The sequence below is a fragment of the Typopeltis vanoorti genome, chromosome 8, assembly GCF_054136105.1.
Source record: "Typopeltis vanoorti isolate ZY-2024b chromosome 8, IOZ_Tvanoo_1.0, whole genome shotgun sequence".
NCBI lineage: Eukaryota > Metazoa > Arthropoda > Arachnida > Uropygi > Thelyphonidae > Typopeltis > Typopeltis vanoorti.
The window spans coordinates 114,529,993-114,550,900 of record NC_143556.1 but is presented as its reverse complement, the minus strand read 5'-3'; positions in this window follow the sequence as shown (position 1 = coordinate 114,550,900).

The following is a 20,908-nucleotide window of genomic DNA, read 5'->3' as shown; positions in this document are numbered from 1 at the left end:
GTTGATTTCAATGCTATCTTACATTAGAAGAAGAAGACGGCTTCGTATTTAATGACACTAAGAGAAGAGATATTATTCAGTATCAACATTGTATTGTACAAGATGCTGGTATCGAACAGCTTCATCATTATTTCTATGTTCATGGAAAGCTCTGAAAGTATGTAGTAAATTTTTTATCAATTCAATAATGCACTCAGGGCAAAATTTAACAGGGTACTTCCCGTTTTTCTAGAATATTGCGTATCAGTGACAAATCACATGGCGTCAAGGTAGTGCACACTAAATCACCGCAGTTATACACAATGACGGAAATCGGTCGTGGCTTAATCTGACTTCTAGTGAAGTGCTATCTTAGGCTGCTATTAGTTATTAATCCGTTTGTGTGACTACAGCATAGTTAGAGCATTCGAAATGAACTGTGGCGTCATTTAAACTATGGAAACAAGATGATGAAAAGAAGCTCAAGAACAGATGGACAGACCACATGAATTGACAGAAAGTGAAGAAGCATGCCGAAAGACAAAGATTGTATGTTGTAGACGTCCTGAACTTCTTGCAGTGATCGGAAAAATGAACCGAATTATACTGATATTTTGATCAATTCCACGTTGTTTATGCTGTGGCAGCTCTGTGAAGGCACTCTATTTGAGCATCAGCATGATAATGCACCACACTATACTGCAAAGGTAGCAACGTGGTTTATGGAAATAGGAGTGTGAGGTGCGAGGATTAGTCTAGACAGAACAGAATTCCTATTTTAAACCAGTAGAGCAGCGCAAAGTTTCTAATTCAAACTGCGCTACCAACTTGTGTTATATAAGTGTTATTATGCCTCTATAATTTTAGTGGATTTGCAGACCAGCGATTGGAAAGCACTCCAATAGAGTGCCTTTTGGAAGAGTTAGAACCGGTTGAAGTGATTGCGCAACTTCACTACATTAACTGGTTGCAATTGTGCTGAAGGAATATCCATTTACTAACATTCAGTGGAGTATGTTGATGAGAATGGCAGCTGTAATTGCGGTAAAAGACGCAACAAAAGTATATTGATACAGAGGTTTGGAGAAACATTCAGCTGTCTGCATATTTTTTTTGCAAGTAGTGTATATCACGGAGAGATGCGATAATTAAGCCGATATCGTTGTGAGACCTACAGAGATGCTGTAGTTTTCACACAAAAACATTTTCTTGGAACGTACATGATCAGAATCTCCCCCCCCCCACACCATTCAGATTGCAGCTTGCAATCCTTGGGTCACTGTTCCCAAACAACGGCTATTAGTTGTGAAAGGTTGTCGTCAGAGCAGCAGTGTTTACAAAGCATTTTGTCATTATCGTCTCTTAAAATGATTTTTAAAAGCCGAGATAACAGTTCACTGAATTTTCAAGTGAACTGTTATCCTGGGAATTGAAGAAGAATGTGGATCAGCGGATATGTCGTTGAATAGACTGCGGTGATAGCAGAGGAATATGCGCACGTGTCAGTTACAACGTACGAATCATTGCGAATCAGCTTGGTTAGTCATATCTGCGAACGGAAAGTAGTACGGCATATTAAATTTGACTTCACTACACATTTTTCATTGCATATACGTAACAGCTCTTCTTATGGTGAAGGAAAATACTTCATTACAAGTTACTTAATCACCAAAATATTGACCTTCTGTGTTAATCTGGAAATATCGTTTCATCCAAATGATGCAGAATCATTTGGATGAAACGATATTTCCAGGATTCTTCTGAATGCTGCATCGACATAATCCATTTCGTCTACAATGTGACCTTATAACTTTGTAATTCCTGCTTCTGAGCATATTAAAAGGAATGCTTTCATCCAAGAGCAGTTTGCTAACAAACCATCAACAGTTAACCATATAATAAGAATTTACCGATGGGTGATTCAACATTAACGGCCATAGAAAAACGAACCAACCTCAAATGAAAAATATAGCAGCATAAGTAGAGCTTTAAAACAGACTGGACTTGAAAATGATAATTCATTAAAAATCATTCAACAGAATACTACAAATGTCAAAGAACGGAATGTTTATTTGCTATGAGGTGGCATAACTATAATTTTTGCTTCACCACAACAAAAGTTTGTCGTGGAGAAGCAAAAATCACATATATAATCCAATGAATAGCCTATGGAGACTTTTCGTTGGATCCTAAGCTTCCCGCTTCAGTCTCCGAACCTATTTCAACCCTTTCAACATTGCGAAGTTTCACTGTAATGACAGCCGTGTTTGTCCTTTTGAAAGTCTTCGCAGGTTTTATAGCTTGATGCCGTTCCAAAAAAATTCGTAGCCAAGATCCGTCCATCCATCTATTCATTGAACATAATCAGATGCTGTGTGGTCACTCCGTTCCTCGGTGATGTACCACACTAGTCTTCGCCAGGTGGTCCTGTTGAATACTTCCCTTCTGGAAGCTTCACTCTATGAAGAACAGTCACTTCAGGCACATCATTCATCCATCTTATTGGGGTCTACCTCTCCTCTTTTTCCAGGAACTTTATCTTCTATTGCTGTTTTGAGAAGTCCTCAAACCAAGACAGTATTTGGTAATAGTTCGATTTTGACGATCTCTTATCCACTAATCATCATCATCATCGAGTAGTTGTTCCAAATCAGCTTCTCCAGTTAAGTTTTCCGACAGTTGAAGCTGAATGTGATAGAACGCTGAGAGGACATGACAGTAAAATGTGAACTGATAGTCCCTTCCTAGTTGTTTTATAAATCTTTCTTATTGAGTGTGATGCAGTATGTTTGGAGGCAGGTCTAACTTGCCTCCAAACATTTATTTATGTTACACATGAACAGAGAAGGAAGGTTGTAATATTCTTACAGAGCCCAAGGAGATCTGATTTCACAGTTCTACATTATTCAATGAATACTTTATTCTCGTTTCCTCCTGCAGTTCATCTCATTGCATTACATATTAATGTATGAAGGACTCGCCGAGAGTGGCTAGGAAGAAGAAAAAAAACTAAAATTTCCAGTTACTATATCTGATAATATTGAATGATTTTACACACACACACACACACACACACACACACACACACACACACACACACACACACACACACACACACACACACACACACACACAGAGAGAGAGAGAGAGAGAGAAAAGGGTGGGAGGGGGAATGTGTGTAATTGTACTGTACGAAGAACGTTAATTTGATTTTGAAACAAACTAAAACAGAGTAGTTAAACGCAGCACTATTTAAATTTTACGTTTTACACATGAGACTGGATCCTTGATTACAACCAGTATGCCAGAAACCATTACCTAAAATCTAATAATTTATGTAGTTATTTTGAACCTTTGAACCCAAGTTTCTTCATTTCTTGGGAAAAATAAATATTCTTTGATCAGAGTTTTTTTAACTTTTTGATTGGTTTCACTTTTTATTGGTATTGAATATTTTGGCACTAAAGTGAATTTAATGTTCGTGTATTGCTTCTTTATTTGATTTAGAAACTGTCCTGATGTCTACTAAGGAAAACAACTTGCTTAATATCTATTATCGTTTTTGTATGAGTAATATTAGCTTATAAACGTGTAAATATCTAAGTGGTAATATGTTTAGCATGGTACATTTGCACATTGCCATATCCCTATGTCTGTTTCTGATTAGTTAACATCTGAATTACTTTATTCTCACTCAAAACTAGAGGATTCAGTGTAATATGATAGATTCCTCCCCAACTTTTAATCCCGTACTGTAGTGCGCAATCCATTTATAACATATTAAATTAAAGAATCTATTCACATAATAATAAAATCTGTTTAGCATAATCCTTACTTTATTCACGGTATCGCTGTTTTTAACTTAAATTACAGTCTATTTTTAATCCCAAATAGGTTATTATATTAATTTTTTCTATTTTCGTGCAATTTCAATTTACAATTTCTCTACGATTCCAACCATGCAAGAATAACTCTATGAAGAAGCTCGTTTTACATGCTGTATTTGCAAGTTAAAATTTACATTTTTTTTTATTTTTTTTGAAACATTCAGACTAAGTGAGTTGGAACCAATTTGTTACATCTAAATGACACGCATTCACTAACTACTGTTTGCATTTATTCGGCTGTTTGCATGCATTCAGCTAACCTAAAAACAACTGAATTTTTAGGATGCAATATCATAGATATCAAAATTGTCGAAGAATGACAAATGTAAAATGCAGAATCCTTATTGTACATTTTAAACTTATCGATGATGACTGGAACGTTTCCATCGGATTTTAAGAAGGCCGTAGTTGTGCCGATTTATAGAAAAGGGGGAAATGATTGAAAATATTATTGAAAATAACGATATCAATCAAAAGAAACAAAAATTAACAGTGTATCGACTGCGAAAGCATCTGTTTTACTGCTTAGTTTTAGATCCCAAAAATCCTTGATATAAATACTAAACAAATTTGGTCCAAGGACAGAAGCATGTGGAACATCATAACCTAGCGTTTCAAAACTGTTATAGCTGTTGTTTATTTTTAAAGTTTGAGTTTTAGCATTTAAGCAATTCTTAAACCAATCTACGACAGTACCTCGTACGTATTCCTATGATTCCAACATTCTTGTTCAAATTTCATGGGATACAATATTAAATGAAGATCTTAAAAAAAACAAAAAAAAACGTTAGTGTTAGTTCGTGGTCATCTAGAGTATAGACAGTGTTTGTAAAGTTCAGCAAAGCATGTTCAGTGCTAAATTTTTGACTAAACCAAAATTGATTTTTGGAAAATAAGTTATTTTTATCCAAAAATTTTATTTGCCTAATTTTTTTTTACCAATATCTCTATTTTCCAGAAGAATGGTAGAAGAGAAATCGATCTATAATTTTTTTAATCATTTTAAGCTATTACTACGGCCTTCTTAAAATTCGATGGAAACGTGCGTACCATCAATGATAATTAAAAATGCAAATAAGGATTCTATAATTTATATTTGGCATCCTATCATTTGATAGGTTAATTACATGGTATCCTGAAGATTTAGCTTTTTTTTAGGTTGCCTATAATACTTTTTTGATTTCGTTGTCACAAGAGGGGAGAAGATGCATTGAGTTATTATTTATTTTAGTATTATTTTCTGAGTATTGACACCCAAATGCATCGAAAGCTATTTGGTACCTCCTGATGATGCCTAATAGCGCAGTCGAAAGAAGAGCTTTCTCTTTTTAATAGACATTTCTGGTTCAATAGACATCTTGGACATCGCGAGAAACCATTTTAGAGCTTTTCAACTGAATGTGAGTTAGCTGATCTCATGGTTTCCGCAGTTCAACGGGTATAGATGATGCATACGGATTTAGGGAGAAGGGTTTCTTCCTGGAAAATCGGATTTTTTACCGCACAATAGGCTAAACAGCCAGAAGAATACACACAATTAACAGATTTGGCACACTAGCGGCATAGCTTTTGTTGCCTCGCAGTAATTTTAAACCGGCAACAACGAAAACATGTATCGACGATGCTATTCGTTAGTATGAATCCCGTCTAGAACGCTAATTTTAAATATAATTTTTAAATTATAAAAATTGTAATAATTTTTAAATGGACTGTTTAACTGAAGAATTAGCCGGTCTTATAGGGAAGCTGAAAGGTTGTTTATTTTGCAAAAAATAAAAAATCAAATTAAAAAAGCAAATCGGCCAGCGAACAGCGCAGTTAAGAGACAGAACACACTTTAATAACTGAAGATGACAGGGTTTTTCCTTTGCGATAAACAAAACAAACAAACAAACAAACAAAAATAAACTAGAGAAAGCACATAATTATCAGACACTGCATAGATCAATCCACCAAATAACACCAAATCTGAATTGCTCGATTTTGCTACTTAATTGCTTCGCGATCAGAATGCTTCGCCCACATCCGTCATGCTCAGTGACAGGTTTAATGTGCTGATAAACCGTGTGCTTCATTGCCGAGCCGTAATTATCGTAAATTGGCTATTTATTGAAAATATTTAATACTATGACATCATTAAATAACTTTTAACGTGGTGTTTACTTATTACTACAACTTTAATTATCCTGTAAATGTTTCTTTTTAATTATCGTATTTTCCAAGTTATGCGGCAATCATTTAGATCGGGGCTGTCCAAAACACGGCCACACGGCCCGCGGTGCGATTTTGTGCGACCCGCTTGTGGGTTTTGATTTTCACGAGCGAAAAAATAAAATAACAATTTGAATCGAATGCGTACTAGATATTCTAATTCTATCACTAATCGACTTATGACCCCCTACGACCTGCTTACACTGACTTTAATGCTGCGAGTCTAGCTAGTCATGAGAGGTGTACTGAGTACCGAATAGCCTTTTAATCTCTATGTTGGTAATTTTATTTGGTGCTTTAACACCGCTGTATATCCACATGTTTTTCAAATATTAGATGTGTCAAAGAGGCGCTCTTGAACTGTTTTGTCCCACCGTATATAATATATGTATCGAATATTTATTATTCTGGATGCGGTCCTCGGATAAATCCTTTTTTTTTTTTTTTTTAATGCGGCCCTCGCTGTCCAACCTAAGGTTGGACAGCCCTGATTTAGATTAGTAATTAATATAAAATAACATAAAATAAACGCCCAGTTGAATCAACAATTGCATCGAGTTCAAAAGGCTATTCGCTTCAAATTTAGTGAATTGTTTTTTGCTGTCAAATTAATAATCGAGAATTTTAATTGGTTTTTAAATGCGATTAGAGTCGATTTTTTGTAGTTCTCTAAAGTGAATCTGCATGTTGTTATTTATGGCAGGTCACTTACCATAAATAACAACAAAAACCGATGCTAGCTTAAAGTACTCAGTACATCTCTCATGACTAGCTGGACTCGCAGCATTAAAGTCAGTGTAAGTAGGTCGTAGCGGGCGGCATAATTTCTTTGAATTAACATTACGGTGGTTGTAAATGGAGTCAAGAATTTTATTCTAAGTGCACAATTTGTAAAGAGAAAATCACGATGTCAGTCAAACGATTATTCATATTTTTTAGCTTTTCCGGAAACTTTGGCGCCGTTTAGGTATCAACCATAGATACATGCGCGCGCATGTCCATGAGAGAGAGAGAGAGAGAGAGAGTAAAATTGTCCTGTTCTTTTAAAACAAACTTTTATTCGTCAAATTATTTCTTTTAACATAAATTGCACAAATTATCTTATTAAATCTGTTTCTTTATACAAACTTTCTCTGAATTATGAGTATTAAAGAAGAGCAAAAAAAAAAAAAAGAATTTTTGGCACGCGCTCTGTAACGCCTCACCTGATATGCAATTACGTAATCGTAAAGAACGAATCAAAGTTGCAACAAAAAAAGCCTATACGCGGTTTCTCTAAATTATGCCTAAATCGTTTCCTGATGTGTTATCGCATCCTCTCATATAATGCGATTTTTATGAGTGTGTGCGTGTGTTCGTGAGCATTTGTGCGTGCTCAGGAAACGGTGCCGTGTTACCGACGGCTTATGTGTCCGCTGTACTTAACTGGAATTCCATTGGCTGTTCCTGTGTTTGAAATCATAACAGTAGTTTATCTTCGATAGCAGCTAATTTGTGACAGTTGCCGTGCATTACGATACTTGAGGGAAAGAGGGGGGGGGGGTTAAAGTTTGTTTCTTCCCAGCAGAATTAGATAGTCCAGCCAATGACTCCTGGACGGCGAACCTTCTGCATTTTATCTGTCGTTTCCTTCTTAATGTTCTTCTATCTAATGATGAGGAAGACACAAATCGTTACTTCAATGAAAGAAACAGCACGAGGCACAGTAGCAAATCATTTTATGCTTGCTACAGCTATCCTCTTAGGCCACACCTCCTAATGGAAGAGGCCAATCTTCTCCAGGATGCGTATGACGTCACTGTAACAAGATTGTGCGTCCTGAGTTGAGGTGCCGGGCTGCTGTGAAACAGTTTCAATTTGCGCTTTGTTGATACCGTTCTCCTACGCTGCAGGTGAGTTTTACGAGGAACTCACGCCTCCAGCAGAGCGAGTCCGCAACATCAGCACTTGCATCCCGTCTGAGTTGGGGTGAGTTTGGTTATCTTGATTTGTTTAGTTATTTTCTTATGAAGTCTTTGAGAGTCTTTCTTTCACTCTGGAAGGGGAGTGGAAGAATCAATCGATTCTCAAACAGTTTATTATTTCACTGCAATCTTAAATTATTGGAATGAATCTCCACAGTATTGGATTACGGCAGTTGAAAATTCAGAATTATAAAAATTGTAAACAAATTAACGTACTTATTCTATTGGTTTTGCGTACTTTGTATTCATAGTTTTGAAAATGCAACTTCTTATTTCATTTTCTTGTTCTTCTACTGAGCGAGAAAAGATGAAATCGAAACTTATAAGTGAAGAACAAACGTTTGGAATATTTATTCTTTTTTATGTTCATAATCATAAACATAATATTTAATTTCGATTCTTGTTTCAACATGCATTTGTAGGCATTTTGAATACTTCATTATAATGCCTAACTTTTATTTATTCTGAATGCATTTCACATTAATGACATCAGGTAGTCATCGCAATTATCTAATGCAACAAGTAGGAACGAAAGAATGTAAATATAGTGGATTACACGCGGAAAACGTTTTGTTTTTGCTTGCTGAAGGGGAACGGAGAGAATTTATTGAGATTCATACAAGCGAATAGAACGTTGTTGGAGAATTTTCTGTTTTAAATGAATACTTAAAAAGAAGAAGGGGAAAAAAAAGAACAGAAGAGTGTGTCAAGGAAAGCTTGATACAGAAACAACTGTTCAAACTAATTATAATGAAAATAATTTTTAAAAAAAATAAAGAGTCGTTTGGTACACTTGAAGTTGTGAAGTATTTGGCATTATATCATAATGACACAGACTATTTTGCAAACCAGGTTCCAAAATACTTGTCATCATTTTACTTCATCTTCCTCTTATTATTAAATTTCTTTAATACCTTTTATCTTTAAAAGATAAACGGTATTAAAGAATATTTTTTCAAGCATAAGCAATATTAATTTCTCTCTGGTAACACAACGTGAACAAAATATCAACACTGACATTTTCTTTACGTTTGAATGTTGAAAACACCAAAGTCCATTTTTTTCTTCTTGTAGATTAGTTATTAATTTGTGAAAAGAGAATCTGATGCAATCACTTGAGGTTATGAAATGAATGACTGATCGTAATAGATGTAATCATTCGAAAACTTCTGATCTACCGCAGTGAGTTGAGTTAATCGAGCCGGTTTGCTAGTTTTCATAGTATACGGGGTGACTTTTCATGCTAGTTCTCATCGAGAAGTATTGAAACTAAAGCTTTAAAAGCCAAAATGTTATTTCTCCCTTCATGGTAGCTTCTCCTGTATATTCGTTATCATTCCAGAGTTTCGCTCCTGAAACCTCCTTGGAAACTCAATTTTTGGAATTGCCAACAGCAAAATATTTTTAATATTTTCAAAATAAATAAAACAGACGGAGCCATCTGCATAAAGTAGTACAGAGGATGTCACGTGGTGGATTATGTTTTGCTAATAACTGTGCAGATTGTACAGGAACATTGCGATGGCGCTTTCTATTCGCGGATGTTCACTTTTGCACTGTTTCTAGTGTATTGCATTAAGGAGAGACTGCAGAACTTTCTACATACAAACATAGAAAACCACTGGCTTTACTTTGGCAGCATTCATTTAAAATGGACACACACACATCTGATGTGTGTGTCCATTTTAAAACTGCGTCACGCCTCTAAGACACTTACGCGAGTCATTGCCTTGTCATTGAGAAATACTGTATTTGGATGCGTTCCTGTGTTTTACTTGTCATTCTTTATATAAAACGTAATGCGTGTTGATTCTTGATTCTTAGACTTCACAAATGGTAACGTACGTTGATTTATGATCCTTATCGAAAAGCACATTTTGAACTCTAATCACAAAGGACGGGAGCAGAGCAATACGACATGATTCGGCAAAAAACGATCATGTCCAGACATGACATAGCACACACCGAAAAAACAAAGTTTGTCTTGTTAGGCTCAGGAAGCATACCAAGCCAATATAGATAACGATTCAAATATAAAGAACTACAGAAAAGTACTCGTTTATAAAGCCAGGAAATATAAAAAGAGAGAAAAAAGTTAGAATTACTATAGGCATATTTGTAAATTATAGTATAATTAAGTATTAAACACTATTTTCCAGAGACAGCGTAGAGAAATAAAACCTTCATTACGATATATAAAATTAGAATCATTTAGTTCTGGCAGTGAGAAGAAGTGTTTGTCCACGCGGTTAGCCTAGTAATTTTGCGCTTCGCAACCATATGCCTGGGGAAGGAGTGTCCCAGGTTCGATTCCCGTCGAAGACGTGAGGAACTTGAGGATCTTCCTCAGGCATAGCCAAGTTAGCCGGTCTTGGGCGCGGGCAGTAGGGTTTTTTTCTGGCGTTTTTCATCCCGTAAACAGGCAAACCGGCCCCTTGAACATACATCTCTACAGCCAACAAATATACCCCCCCCCCCCAGCGGCAGACTAGGCGACAGGTCGGTTGGGAGTGGTACTAACAACTAGTCGCATCTAAGTAACACGCGGACCCTACATAGAAAGCGGGAATAACGCGTAGTGAAAGAAGTGTTTATGAATTTATTGGAAACATCAGGCAGCAAGTTTACTGGTATCAACAATTTATCCAATGTTGCTAAATATCTTGAGAAACTTGCAGGAAAGTTTGTTTTGCCTGCCAGAGTAGTTTCAAATACAAAATTTGCTTTTTTAGAACAATTTGTCTATGAAAAGTAGTACACATTAGCACCGAGGAAGTACTAGGCTAAAGCAATGGATTATTTTAAATAGCAAAGCTGTATTTATTTATCATGATTAGCATCATTTAAAGGATAGGTAGGATGGTCTGGCGTTGAAAAAGTACGTTTCACAACCATGTGTTTCAATATTATGCGAAAATTCGGATAAGTATCAAAATATTATGTGACAAACATATGGTATTGAAATTTATTCCATTCTATAATCTCCGTCTGTCCCTTTCCCTACAGTTTAGGTTTGTTTATTTCTGAATTCATTTCCGAAGTTTGTTTATTTCTGAATTTATTTGCTATTTGATCGCGATCAACCGAGAAATCAAGGAGACTGTTCGGACATTCTTGGCATGTTGTTGTTTTCTTCCATGACTTGTTATGTTTAGGAAGGAATTGCGAGAAATCTTTGTTCAGTGAAGTTAATTCAGTGGGAGGTAGTGATGACAGTTTAGCTTAATTGTCAGCATAACTTTCTCAACTGACTGACTTTATTCGGTTGTAGCGATTCACTAAACTCTTCGAAAATAGCGAGCAGTCAAAAGCGGTGTATAATGCATTTGGATTCTGCAGTTTGCTTTTATTAACTAAGAAATGCAAAGCAAGCCTACAATAAGGAAAGAATGGGAAAATCCAAATTGTTAAAAATAAAAAAATAAAATAAAAAAATTAAGCAAATACCGAAACTCAGTTTGAGCGGATAACGTTACAATTTGAATTTCTAGGACCGATCAGCATGGAATTGTTGAAGACAATAAAAAAGGAGAAAAAATAAACATTATATAAGATTTCGCCTTTTATAATTTTAACGTTAATTTCTTTTAGTATTTTCCACTCGTATCTTGACTCTGTTATCTCTATTCAGTTTTTTTTTTTCGAATGATGAAAAATGTCAGGTCATTTGAGCTTCCTTTGCACTCTTTTATTAAAATAACGCGTTTTATTAAACTGTTTGCTTAACTAGAGTTAGTTCAATCAATTGTTTCATTATTACCAGGTTTATCCTTTCTTAAAGATATTCAAACTTTATAAAAATTGCTATTCCATATGCAAGTAAATTAAGTCTTTTAAATGCTTATCCATTTAATAAAAATATCTTAAAATCTTTGGAAAAGTATACACTAGGTTTAGTCTAAATATAAAAGGGTAATGCTTTTAGAATTACAGGATCATTTTTTTTTTTTAAATAAAAAAAATTCTAATGTTGTAATATCGATTGCTAGGCATGCGAAGATTGGTTTGCTAACAGGACGATGTAACTAAATTAACTGCAAAACATATTCAGTGAAAAAAGAAAAATTAATATAAAATCGATATTATATAATTTATTTTTTAAAAGCGAAAGACACCAGTAGATTGGTTAGAATTATCTTACAGAAAATTGCGGCTATAAAGCTTCTCTATATATATATGCTTGTTTGTTTACAGACAGGTATTTTTTATTTCACAAAAAAAATTGCTTGGTAGGGGGGGGGGAACTAATTTTGAGGAAAAGGGAATTCCTACGATTAGAAGGTATCTTGTGCAATTCATCATGTAATGCAAAAAAAAAAAAAAAACTGTAATAAGAAAGAATAAAAATACTATATATTGTAAGCAAATTAGTGGCAGCTTAACATTTAAATTAGTTTTAATATACATTTTAAATATTTGTCTGGCTATTCATCTCTTAGAAATAAACAAGGATATTTCAGTGTACCCGAATATTTAACATCAATAGCTTGTTGAGCCGAAGAAATATATATATTTTTATAAAATGATGTTATATCTGCTTTACGGTATTATACTTAATATTATTCTTATACTTAACGCATGACAAATAATAATAATGCAGATTAATAGAGTTTATTTTTCAATACAATCTGCCTTCTTTCTTTTTGAATATGTTTTATATTGGAACCTCCGGGAGTATAAGTATTCCAGTTTATTCATTGATGGCTCGAGAGTCATTGCAATGTAGCTCAGTAGTTAATGACAATGCACTTTGGCGAGAAAACCCTCCGTTCGAATCTCGTCTAGGATTTGATAAACGTTTATAATGGATTTTCAACTGAATGAGACTTACTTTGTCTCACACGGAGCAGGTAGACTTTTTTCCCCTCCCACTTTGGGGATTTAGCTTTTCGTCCCGCAAACCAGACAAACCGGACAGAGAATACACGTAGTTGACAGACATGGATTTTACAAACAGGAAGATCGCCCTGTTGCAATATTAAGGTAATATGAAGCCATGTTACTTGGCCATTACAAGCTATTGAGGGAAGATTAAACATTTTTTACTCCTATCCGAACATAGTGGTATTTTTGTATATATTCGGTCGTATACTGGTGTATTGCTCTCCATTAGATGTATAGTCTAATTTAGATTTTATTAACAAACAAATAATTATAAATAAAAAATTCTCCAAAACTATTGGGAGTATCATGAAACTAATTGGTATCAGCAGAATGTTGTTAGCCATGAATATTTTGTGGACAAAACAAAAAAGTATTTAGGATACATTAACTCGTGCTGGCGATGATCAAATGGTTTTGATTTTTACACTCTGTTACTAAACATCATTTCACATCTCATTTCACTGAATACTCATTTGTATTCAGTGTGTGTGTGTGTGTGTGTGTGTGTGTATATATATATATTCTATTCTATTCCCTCAGCCATATGGCTGGTGGGGGTAGCTATATGCTACCATACTTGGGAAATGACTATAAGCAGGGCCGGTTTGCCTGCTGGCGGGATGAAAACCCCCAGATAAACCGGTGGAAAAAACCCTGCTGTCCACGCCCAAGACCGGCTAACTTGACTATGGCTGAGGAGGATCCTTAAGCTCCTCACGTCGCTAACGAGAATCGAACACCTAGGATACTCCTTCCCCAGGCATATGGTTGCAAAGCGCAAAGCCACTAAGCTAACCACCCCGCGGACTATATATATATATAGGTTTGATATTTTAATAGGTTTGTATACAATAACTTTTAAGTGTGCATGTAGTAATTATTATACATTTGAAAGTTGTTTTTTTTTAATTTCAAAATTAAATTGTTTCATAGATCTGGATTGATTGTAAGCTACTGTTACTCCGAGATCTCGCATCCCCTAAACACTTTTTATTGCAGATACAGAGTTTGAAAGCGTTCGCACCCATTTACTGGTGAAAATTCTTGTTTTTTGTCTCTCAAGACAGGCAAGCCAACCAGATAACATTTAACACACTATCCTAGACTCAATCTAACGAAACTGAGTGGCCATGTTATTAGGAACACCTCTCCCATTTAGGAAAATATACCATTCCTGAAAACGCTGAGTCACGTGACCGCAGTTTGCTATTAAGTCTGGCATCCGACGGTTTTTTGTATGTGTCTGATGCATTTGCATGGGTAAAAGGCGTGACTTTTTTGAACTTGGTATGATTCTTTGTGGCAGTATGTCACAAACGTCTACTCTTCTGAGATTTTCACGCACAACAGACTTTACTGTGTAATAACCAGACAACCTCAAGCCACCGTAGTCCTGTGGACGGAAACAGCTCATCGATGCACGAAGTCAGAGAAAAATGGCAAGGATTGTGAAACGTGACAGAAGGGACACAACCAGTCAAATCACAGTTGAGAAGAACAGTGGTAGTGGTGGTGGTGGTCAGAACATCATCTAGGAGCACACAGTTCGTTGCACACTGTCATGAATGAGGTACAACTATCCCAGATCCCAGCGCTGTCAACTGAGAACAGAAAGATGCAGCTTCAGTGGCCACGTGATTCACTAACACTTGACACCTCACGACAAAAAAATGTCACCTAGCCAGACTCGTCATGCTGATGACAGAACCAGAATATGGCAGCAACAACATGATACCATTAACCTTTCCTGGACACTTAAATTAAGCAAAGTCAGGCTGTTGGCGGGAGGAGGGTAATGATGTGGGAAATATTTTCTTGGCGATACGGAGTTTGGAATTTGTAGATTAGGTTCCTTGATATTGTTTTAATATCACGAAGTATCTTAGCATCGTCGCTGATCATGTTCACCCATTCATGGCTACAGTTTACCCATTGTCAAATGGGGTACATCCAGCAAAGCAAATGTCACAAAGCGCGTAGTATGTTGAAGTGGCTCGAAGAAATATGACAGCGAATTTCTTTTTCTTCAGTGGCCAGCTCGGTCTCCTGACCTCAACCCAACAGAACACCTCTGCAATGAGGTGAAACGAACATTTCGCAGAAGCGACGAGATACCATCCAGTCTGCAACAGTTGAGAGATGCCATTGTGACAGCGTGGACAAACATCCTAGAGGAACGTTTTAGACACTTAAATGAATCATTGCTAAAGAGAATACAGGCCGTTCCTAAGACAAAGGTGGTTCCATTCGTTATTAAATGATGCTCTTAATAAAGTGGCAACTCACTGTGTACTGGCTTCATGATCTTAGTTGCTTCCGTTGTAATTCCAACTACTAAAATTCCCCCAAACCCCTCAGGGCATTTAATTAAAATGTATAGGATGCTTGTTGGGAGGCAGACAGAATTTTAAACTTTCCAGGAATATCAAACAAAAAAAAAAAAAAACACGGGAAAATATTGTAACAGTTTTTGTGATGTAGACAGTTAAACATGAAAAGCTCTTAATCAGCAGTTAAGATTTTTTCGTCTGTTGTGATTTCCATAGCTGCTACTAGTTTATTTGGTTTATTTTGTCATATTAGTTTGGTCGATTAGTATAGACCAAAAAGACCATTTCATGACTAATTTACCCACAGATATTACTAAAGCAAGATATTTGTAGAAAATTTGCAAATACTGACAGAAATTCCTTCCTCTTTGGCCCAATGAACAGGAATATCCGCTGTCCGCAGTCATCAGCTTAGTTTTGAATACACCGTGAACACAGATGTTTGTGGAAGTCTTTCGGAGATAAATGTGTCCCACAGTCTTGTGTAAAATCGCCACTTTTCTCATTGGAGTCTTGAAGTGGTTTGAAAAATATTTCATGTTTAGTCTCAGGAGCAGATTTCCGCTTATTTAACCTCTAGCCCACTCACGACTGTATTAATGCTAATATAACATAGATCACAGAAGCCTTTCGTGGGATGGATTTATAATAATAATAATAATAATAATAATAATAATAATAATAATAATAATAATAATAATAATAATGGTGCAGCCAGCATTGCCTATCGCGTACTTATTGAAGTAATTACGTCCAATACTCGCTGTTTAAGAATGTCAAATCTGATAGAGGTGAACAAGTAAGGTATTCCAGACTCCGATTTAAAAAATGCAAATAATAATAATAATAATAATAATAATAATAATAATGATAATAATAAAATAAAAATAAATGAAAACGGAAAAATAAAAAGAAACTCAAATGTAATCAAATTACATAAATTTAATTAAGAAAGAAAAGATGCCGAATTGTTTTCTCTAAATCAAAAAGCGCTGATCCTATTACGGTAGCAAACCATCTACCGCTGGTTTGGATATTACTGTTTTCCTGTTCTTAAAACTAAAAAGCAACATCCGGAAAGAAGTTTCCTTGAATTAGTGAAAGGAAACTCCTTGTTTCCTTCTTCTCTTCGAATTTTGTCGTCGAATTCCTGCTGTTAGCGCACAGCATTCCATCATATTCTCGCTGATTGATATCATAAGGTACTTTCATTAGTTTTTGTGCTCTGAATGTTTGTTATTCAGGAGAAATAATTTGTCTTGATTTTTTTCACTGCTTTAGAAGCAGTGAAAAAAATCAAGACAAATTCATGACATCGATATACATCCGCGTTACAACCTTTCATTGGATGTTATTCAGATAAAAAAAAAGCCATCATAATTACCACACAAGTATAAATCTTGTATATTTAATACGAGTAGGCATATACACTGCTTGGAAAGAAGTCAACGGACCCCCCCCCCCCCCCCAATGGGCAAGGTGCATCGTGCCATGTAACCAGTCACTTGTTCGTAGCCGGTATAAACTGGAGGAATATGATGCTCCCAAGTCAGAGCAGCTGTGTCCGAATGAAATAGCTGCGGGAAGGAACTCCCTGAGGTTGAAAGAAGCGTTGTGATAGGATGCTATATTGCAGGCCTACCTGTTCGGCAAATTGTCGACAAATTCGGCCATTTCAATCCAACAATCAGGAATACCATATTGAGATGGACGTGCAGGGAATCAACTGCAAGTGCAACCGGCAGTGGACGACCCACCACACTCACCGAACGTGACTGTAGGAATGCTGCAAAGGATAATATTCAAAAATCGCCATTCGTCGACCCACACGTTGAATGAAGTTCTGGTCATCTACTGGAATAAACTTGCACGAAAATATTCAGAACCGAAGCTCACAATATGGGTTTCCATGTCAAGATCACAATATGCAAGCTCACATTATCCGAACTAACATGCAGCGTTGTCTTCCGTGCTGCAAAGAGCGTGTGCAGTCGGACGTGGAAGCATGGAAATCTGTGTTATGGAGCGACGAATCAGTACACCCTCTACCGAACGTATGGATGGGTGTGGTGAATGGCCGGTGACCATCTCTTACTAGAGTTCGTGACCCCAACTATAAAATGCAGAGGTGGCGGTGGGATGGTCCTATTTTTCCTGATTTGGCCTCGGACCTCTGTTTGTGGTGCCACGAACATTAAACTCCGAGAGGTATCTGAACATTCTGGACAATGCAATGCTTCCTACTTTGTGGTGTTTCTATGGAACCGACCGTTGTCTCTTCAGCAAGACAATGCACCGGGTGAGGTCAAGGGACACATCTGCCCCACAACAGTTCATTATCGCATTATATGCCTACAGGAAAAATGGTCCGAAATTCCCATTGATCGCTATCGTACGCTTGTGGAAAGTATGTCCCTTAGGATTGCTGCAGTCATTGCAGCGAAAGGAAGTCCTAATCTTATTAAGGTGGGCGCTATGGCTGTTTGTTCCTCACGTTATGGTGTTCGTTATTTTCATTCGAAGCAGTGCATTTTTTTTCGAATTATTAAAAGTAAGAAAGTAGAAATAAATGATGCTTATCCTTCCATTTGAATGGGCGTTTCTGTGTTTCTTATCACTTTAGAACGCGTGCTCAGACTGCATTTATTCACAACTGCACGTACAATTACTGATAACAATCAAAAAGAAAGCTTACAAAAGTGAAATGTAATCCCCAACACCAAGTGCTTATATTATCTTCTCAATACGACAAAATACATATCTCATATAGTTTTATTAATAATAAGTGAGCGTTTAGAAATAATTTCGAAGACATTTTATTGTAAAACCACCTCTTGACTGTACGTTTTCCTGGTATAATCAATCTACAGAGGAAAGTTGTATATGCAACCTACCTTAATTGCTCGACTTAAGCAACCGAACAGTCCTGGAATGAATTCGTCAGAAATTACGCTGATGCACTAAAAACACACTGCGCAAAAATCAAGGATTCAGAATGCCGCAGCCAGCGTTTTGGAAAATCTTACGAATGTGACCGAAAATGAAGTCACAAGTTGCAAATACCCGCAAGAAATCACACCCAACGATAAGATAGGCAGAGAGAACTTTTGCCTGAAAATATGACGAAATACACAGTTGATGAGGATGTAATTTTTTTATTTACCGCATTTGATTTACCAGGAACGAATAATTAGCATAATATGAGGATCTTCTCTGAAATTCCCTCAAGCTGTAATTTAATACGACAGTGACAGTTCGAAAATTAATGTGCTTTATGCGAGGTCTGTAAAGAAGGTTTGCTTGTTCTTTATCGCTGAAAGAAAATAAAAATGGATTATTTTACGTGTCCATGCTCTGGCTATGGTTGCTGCAGCTTGAAAATCACAACATAATTTCTGTTACAACTAAATAGAGCTTCATCTCATTACTATGACGAAGTGTCTCAGAGCGAATAGTTTCCATAGCGTAGTTGTGAGAACTGCAGTGCTTTCTTCGGAAATTCTTCATTTCCCCCGACTATATTCCGTTAGATTTTATTTTATTTATTTAATTAATTTTTGAGGGGGAAAGGTTCTGAAGGTTACGTTTCAAGATTAGGTTTTCGTACAACAAATGCCAGTTAGCTGAGAAGCTTAAAAAAATCTCGTTAACCATTGAATCAGACATAGAAGCAATGACCTATCGTTACAACTGCAGATCGATTAATGGTGCGTACAATGACCAATTGCAGTTAACCTTGAAGAGTTCTTAATAATGTAAGTTTTATTTCTGTAAGAGACTTTCTTTAAGAGACTGTAATACGAATAAACGTTTCATAGTGTAAATATTGTTTATAATACCCATGTATAGTTAACAGTAACTAATGTCTAATAGTAAAACTGCCAGCTATTACGAGCAAAACGCGCATTTCAGCTAAACTAACGTAGGTTTCCAGCGTAAGTTTTTAATCGCCTCAAAGGCATAGTGACGTCGAGAAAGCGTGTGACATTAAGGGTGTAAAATTTAAAAATAAAAGAATGGGCCAGTGGAACGACTTGCCCAGAGTTTAATTTAAAAATACTGCAATATGATGATTTATTCGAATAAATTTTAAATTAATTTATTCAAAAATGTCGTTGGATTAACAGATGCATGATATCATTATTTTCTGGATGTTGCAAAATAAATAAATTTCAATAGAGGTCACTTAAAAAAACTACATCATACCAGTTTTTATTTGCATTTGGTGCTTCAGATGGGATGAAAATAGCACACACACACACACACACACACACACACACACACACACACACACACACACACACACACACACACACACACACACACACACACACACACACACACACACACACACACAAGGATGAAAATAGAATTTTAAAATCGGTGGAATGAGGCTTCTTTATATAATCTCACTGGCTGTCGATGTGCTAATTTGCAAACGGGAATCTGTTTTTCAACAATAAGAAATGAAACACGGGAAAACAGCGAAATAGTCCATGAGAAAAAGTAACAATTCAAAAAAATCTAAGAAAATAGCAACTTCGTTATCCAACGTTCATATCTGGCCACGTTGATAATACATCTCTCGATATCGTTTTGAGTATTAAATCATCGAGTATTGTACAATAAACGGCACTCATCTGTATTTGTCCTTCTGGTAGTAGGGTCGTAATAGTAGTGGAGAGAGTGAGATGCATTTAGCGAAGTAGAGTAGATTGCCTTCCCAAGGAGTCCTTGGACACCCTGGAGATGTTATGTAATAATAATAATAATAATAAACGTTTTACTTCCATTTTACTTCCTCAGTTTCTCTTTCCTTCTGTTCTTCATCTCAGCCTCTTCATCTTCTTTGTAGTGAGGTTTTAAACTGAATCACATACTTTTTTCTCTCTTACGATATCAACTGCGAGTCCGTGAAATAATACTATAATGGTCCTGAAGATCTCTTCACAGATGTGAGACATTACTGCATCTAAGTTATAATCTAAATAATATTCTTGTTATTAACTCTGTCGGGTATTCTAGGCAGAGTAGTGTGAAAGATTTTTTTATATTACAGCGGATTGTATTTTCTATGTTTATTATCTGATCAACAGGTTAGCAGTTGTTTTCAGATACTGAATAGAGAGCAGCAACTAAAACGTCTGTGGACTTTGTTAAGCATTGGAGGATACAAGTATGAAATATTAGGACGAACTGGAAATCGCAAAATTTTTTTTGAAAGATAATCATTGGCGTTCATCAAACAGCTGAAATTAGAATGCGATTAACAAGTTGGCAGGTATAGATGGAGTTAATCCGTTGTGCTAATTTATGAAGCGTTTCATAACTTGATTGTTTAATTTTTTTTATAACTTATCTTCTTAAATTGTTTTGTGGATTGTTTCTTTCTGTTGATTCCGCCGGCTATTAAGAATAATTTTCTGTATCGCTGGTTTGCATTTTCTATTCTTAATCAGAAACACTAACAGGTCTTTCTTCGCGTATTTCTCCTTGCAAATCCTATAGCGATACAGAAGTAGCGAAGAGTGCAGTTTCTACAACTCCTCCGTGATCATTTTAATGGATTATGTGGTATCTTACAAATCATATCTGCAACGATGATAAGTTTACGAACGAGAACTAGATTCTTACACCGTATCTGAGAATAAGA